Here is a 6,105-nt window from a genome sequence, read left to right on the forward strand (position 1 = left end):
GTGGTTTTCTGTTGGTTTACTTAATTATTTTTCCTTTTCCATCTCAACTAATAAATACTACTTTGAAGTTTAATGTTGTTTATATATATATATTTATATATTTTCAAAAAACGCGTTCAGAGCGAAATAACTTCCGTAATATTGCGGCCGCTAATCAGCTAAGTATCAGCAACGGGCTATCAAAAATGTAACAGGGTCGGAATATTGCTGTAATTATAAAGTGCGGTGAACACACCCATAATCTGCTAAACCAAACAACGGATAGCTTATAGGGGTCAAATGTATTAGATTCTGGCAAGTACACTTAAATCACCTTATTTGGACGAACAAAAAATGTTCTTCGTTTTCGTTTCCATTACATGTTTTTAATCCTTTAATTCAATTTTTAAACCTAGTTTTCTATTTATTATATTTGTTACGAGAAAGGTGTAGAATCTAAATTTCCCATTTCTAACACTTAGTGTATAACTGTAATTATAAGATTTTTGTCACAATGAGTCCAAAAGGAAAGGAAACCACAGAATAACGGCGTAAAATAATAATGTATTTATTATACATAACACTTAGTCCTGATAAAATACAGTTGTTTGGTGACTGGACGTCAATACTTTGTGTTCTCTGTCCGTCTTTGGAATACCTTACCTTACACAATTGAACGTACCTATAAAAGAAAGATCGTGTTTCAAAAATAAATTTGCTTCGCTGCCTTGCCGAAAATTGCTGAATGTACTCAAATGGTTCCACATTATTTAAATCTCTTCCTATTGATCCCTACTCCTACTACTACTATTTTTACCTCACTTTTCTTTTAATACTTTCTCAAACTTATACTTCTTTACTACTATCTGTAATTTTAATTTTAATTTTGATTTTACTGTTAAGCCTTTTATGTAAACTATTCTTAAGGTCAATCATTGTAAAAATAACCTGTGGTTGTATGTTTGACTTTAATAATAATAAATAAATAAATAAAAGGAAAGTCGCTTGTAAAGATCGCAGAAATGATGAATCGAAGCCGTTTCACCATTCGCACCATTTTTAACCGCTTCAAAGGGCAAACGAATTTCACAAGTTTGCAGCGAAGTGGTCGTCGCAAATAAGCAGACCGAGAGCGATCGCAATTTGTGCGAAAAGTGGAAAATGATTCGAAAATTACATCAAACCAGATCGCGGCGGAGCTAAAACAAGATTTTGGCAAAGAAGTCGATGCCAAAACAGTTAGACGAGTACTGCATCAGGCTGGGTACAATGCTAGGCGGAACCAATCAAAAGAAAAGGGTGGCATATGCAAAACAATTTGAAAACCAGTCTCTTAGCTAGTGGGACAATGTATTGTTTTCAGATTAAAGAAAATTTAATATTTTCATTCAGACGGCCGCATAACTGTGTGGCGAAAACATAACACAGCTTACGCTGTAAAAAATCTAGCACCAATTGTGAAATACAATGGTGGAGGATTAATGATTTGGGGTTGTATGTCTGCTGCAGGTGAGAGGGGGGAGGCTTGTATTTATTGAAGATCTAATGGGCAAATCAGTTTATTTAAACATATTGCAAGAAAATCTAAAAAAATTGCAGATCAGTTGAATCTACCAAGGTCCTTCACATTTCAGCATAGCAATGACCGTAGGCACACGGCCCATGATGTGGCTTGCTTATCACACGGAGGAATTGGAACGACGAGTCAGAAAATGTGCGATTTCCACCAAGCCTGAATTGAAAGCAGCATTAAATGAATAATGGCTTAATTTTGGCGAAGAATTTACGAAAAAATTAGTGCACTCAATGCCGAATAGATTTAAAACCATATTAACCCTATACGCATAACCTTCGTCGAATCGTCGAACAGAAGATAGAAATATCGTTGTGATCTCAAAAGAGAGCGTTTTATAAAAACACAGATTATAAAAAAATATACTAACAAAAAATTAAATTTATTGTTTGTTTTACTTAAGATATACTTGGTTAATAAAACTGTGTGTTAAAACTTTCAGAAATATATATTTTCTACCGATTTTATATATCGCGAATAATAGCTCGTCGAAATGACGAATGGTTATGTTTAAAAGAGCAGCTTAGAAGGTTATGTGTATAGGGTTAAAAAGGCCTTCCAACGCCTCCAATTCTTTCTTAAAATTTTTGAACATATAAAAGAACAGTCCTTATACTTTTGTCAAGCAAATATTGCTGTACTTTTACTTTTCTTTTAATTTTTGGTTTAAGCGCTGTGAATTTTCAAAAATTAAAAGTTGATTTTTTAACTAAAATGTATAAGTATGCGTAACTTATGTGGAATAAACAGGTTATGTTATTGTTGATTTGAAAAACTTGATATTCCATTGTCGTTATTGTGCCTATACTTATGTCCGTCACTGTATTTTCCTTTATTAACCAAACGGCAAAACGGACGTGTTTCGGATCACTCTGAGAAAAGTTGTTAAATTAGTGATATAGAAAATCCAAATATAAACAAATTGATATTTAAATAGAAATAGCGACTCTGTATCGGCGGTGAACCAAATTTATGCGATTTTTAATAACTCACTTTAAATTGAATTGTTAAAATCGGTTAAAGTTAAGAAACAAGCAACGGCAGCTTTGTACAATATCACAAACGAAACAGTGAAATTAAAAGAACAGCAGGGAGGAAAAAAGGTTTACAAAATCAACAAAGGTATCGCTGGCATAGCTTAAAATGAGGAAGCACTAAATGTGAAAATTCGCGCAAGGAGATATAAATGAAAGGAGAAATAGAGAATAATCGTTTATTAATGGTAGCACTCATTACGAACTGCCAGAGAGACGGCTGTAAACATGGAAATCCCCACAAGATGGAATGAGAAACATTAAAAGCAATCAAATTTGATTACCACAATATTTACATCATCTATGATGCAGAGAAGAATACTTGCAGGTGCAGACGTTACTTCCGTTCATAACATAATGGCAACGATCCGAATTCGACTAACATCACAGACAAAATCTCATATTGATATAAAAAATTGAAAAATGGCGATATCAGAAATGAGTGGAGAAAATCCGTTCGAATGCTGGAATAACACTGCTGAAAAAGTATCAAGCGATTGGAGAAGTTACATGATAGTTTTAACTGACACGAAAAACTAACTAATGCAGGGATACGGTACACTAGACAGGACTAGTTTACTGGGGTGGCAGCCATGGGAAATGCAATTTAGCTCTGGATACTGTAGCAGGTTAAACTCCTACTTATCCAGAATCGACCCCGACATACTAAACATATGTCCGGCATGTGAAGGCACCCCGCACGACACTAACCACCTTTTCACAGGCCCCATCAAACCCACTTATCTAACACCCCTCTCCCTTTGGACCCAACCTATCGAAACAGCTAGTTTCCTAGGCCCGAAAAAATTAATGATTTTCAATAATTTTTTTTTGCTGGTCAATTGCATTATTTTACAAAAATAAAAACATAACGTTAATACATCGACTTGACTTTAGCAAAATTTCAAAAAAAAAATTAATAATTTTAAAAGTTATCGCTGTTTGTGTGGAGCCCGTTTCTCCAGAGGTTCCTTGCGGTGATCACCACCTTGGAGATTCATCTAAAATCAACCGGACAAGAGAAATTAGTTTTATTAATAGATAATCTTGTGCCTGATCGAAGCTTTTTTTTCAAAATTAGCAATATGGCGGCCTCAGGAAATATTTTACAGATTTTCGAGAAAAAACCGACAATTAATTGTGTAAAAAGAATCGACATTTTTGAAAAAAAATCCTTCGATCAGGCACGACTTTTTTATTTTTTTTAAAAGCAGTATAAATTTTATTGAAATCTACCAAGCGGTTTTTAAGTTACAGTGATCACCAGTTCAAAAAACATAGTTTTGAGAAAAACGCTTTTAAAGTTTTGCTATCGATTTATGTACAGTTACACGAATTATTTAATTACTTACACTGTATCATCTATTCCTGGACCATATAACAGTTCTGCAGCCGTCATAGCAGCTTCCAAAATATCGATTTTCTGTTGCCTACATCAAAATGGACATTCATAACAATAAAACCCGAGAAGTCGGTTGCTTGCAGCTGTTGCTAGCTACTTGCTCTCGAACGCTCCGGAGGGCTCGAGCGCTCCTTATTGAATAACTCCTAAAGTATTTGTCGGATTCACTTCAAATTTTCCCACAATATTTGTAAAATACTGTACTTTAAGAAAATGCAAAAACTAAAAATCCAATTTTTTGAAAATTCTGTCTACCCTTAACCCCTTAAAACTTTTCATCATACGGTAGGCATTGGAAATTTGTGTTACTGTATCAAATTTCATTATCTTAGTTCTTGCGGTTCCAGAGAAAAACTATGAAGATTTCAGTTTATATGGGAGGTGCCATGCCTCCTTTTTCAATGCCTATCACTTTTGACTACGAGACAGATATTGACAATTTGTGTAACTGTATCGTAACTTGTGGTTCGAGAGAAAAGCGAATTGGAGATTTCAGTTTATATAGGAGGTTCCAATACCTACCTTTTTTCACCATAAATACAGTATATATAATTTATTTATTCATGCAAAGTTGAAATTCCGTAGTTTAGTTGGTTTTAGAGAGAGTTTTTCATATTTTGTTTTATATTTATTTAAGATGCTACGCCCCCTATATGTCGGGGTTAACATTTCTGCGCTCAAGCAAGTTATTTCCTTCAAACCGTTGCATGTATGATAGAAATCGGACGAAAGGGGGTTTAAATATTTTAGTGTGGCTTATTTATGCCGATGACCCCGAGACAAGAAAGTGTGTGTGTTTGTATATACATAAGTTCTTGTGTTTGGAAATTTCGATTGTTTTCGCTGACTCTTCCTCTACAAAGACAAGTAATTTCTGAAAGCATTTTAATTTGTCAAACAAATAAAAGCTTGTATATTTTCAGCACGGTGGCATCTTCCGAAAACCGCTACTTTATTTTTCTCGATTTTGAAAGCCAACTGACGTCATGTGTTGTAATAATACAAAACCAATAAACAAAACTAACAATAAATATATGTATAATATATTGTAAATATTCAGTGAATGGCTTGTTAATATTGTAATTTGAAGATTTGTGACTATGAATTTAAACAAACTAATGAAAACGAGGTTTCGCGCGTTAAATTGTGAGAGTACGAATTAAAAAAATATACCTCCAAATGCAGTTTTTTTGCGTTTTTGCTCCGATGACCCTGAGGCAAGAAAGTGTGTGTATGATGTTTATAATTTTTTTTATGTTTGGTTGTTGTTGTTGTTGTAGCAGCATAAGATGTTTGGTATTATGTTATGTTTGGTATTTCGTATTGATTTCGCTTACTCTTTCTCGTCGAAAACATGTAATCTCCCTTCTTCTTTTTTGCATATTATTGAGACATGACGCCCCAGCGAATTCGGAAGACACAATCTTGTATTCTATTACTCTTGCGAAAAATTTACATTTTGACAGACTTCCCACGAGAAAAATAGTTTCATATCTACATAGGTATCAACGGCCTGAACAACGACCGACTTAATGACTGTATTCAACTAACCTCACTTAACATATTTTGTTTTCACTACATTAGTCACTCTCTCTGTCAAATCCCCTATGACGTAACAGCCAAATTTACTCTCACAATTTCGCTTTGGATATTTAAACCTTGTAATATTGGACGGCCGCCGTAGCCGAATGGGTTGGTGCGTGGCTAACATTCGGAATTCACAGAGAGAACGTAGGTTCGAATCTCGGTGAAACACGAACATTAAGAAAAACATTTTTTTATTAGCGGTCGCCCCTCGGCAGACAATGGCAAACCTCCGAATGTATTTGTGCCATGAAAAAGCTCCTCATAAAAATATCTGCCGTTCGGAGTCGGCTTAAAACTGTAGGTCCCTCCATTTGTGGAACAACATCAAGACACCACAAATAGGAGGAGGAGCTCGACCAAACACCCAAAAAGTGTGTACGCGTCAATTATATATATGCTACAATATATATATATATATTGGGTATACCTACGACTATTAGGCGTATTTCACTTAAAACAATGTTGACTACGGCCAAATCTAGATATTTTCTTACTTGTTAAAGCTTAAAAAGGAACAAAAAGATATTTAT

Source organism: Anastrepha obliqua, chromosome 5 (genome assembly GCF_027943255.1).
Source record: "Anastrepha obliqua isolate idAnaObli1 chromosome 5, idAnaObli1_1.0, whole genome shotgun sequence".
Classification (NCBI taxonomy): domain Eukaryota; kingdom Metazoa; phylum Arthropoda; class Insecta; order Diptera; family Tephritidae; genus Anastrepha; species Anastrepha obliqua.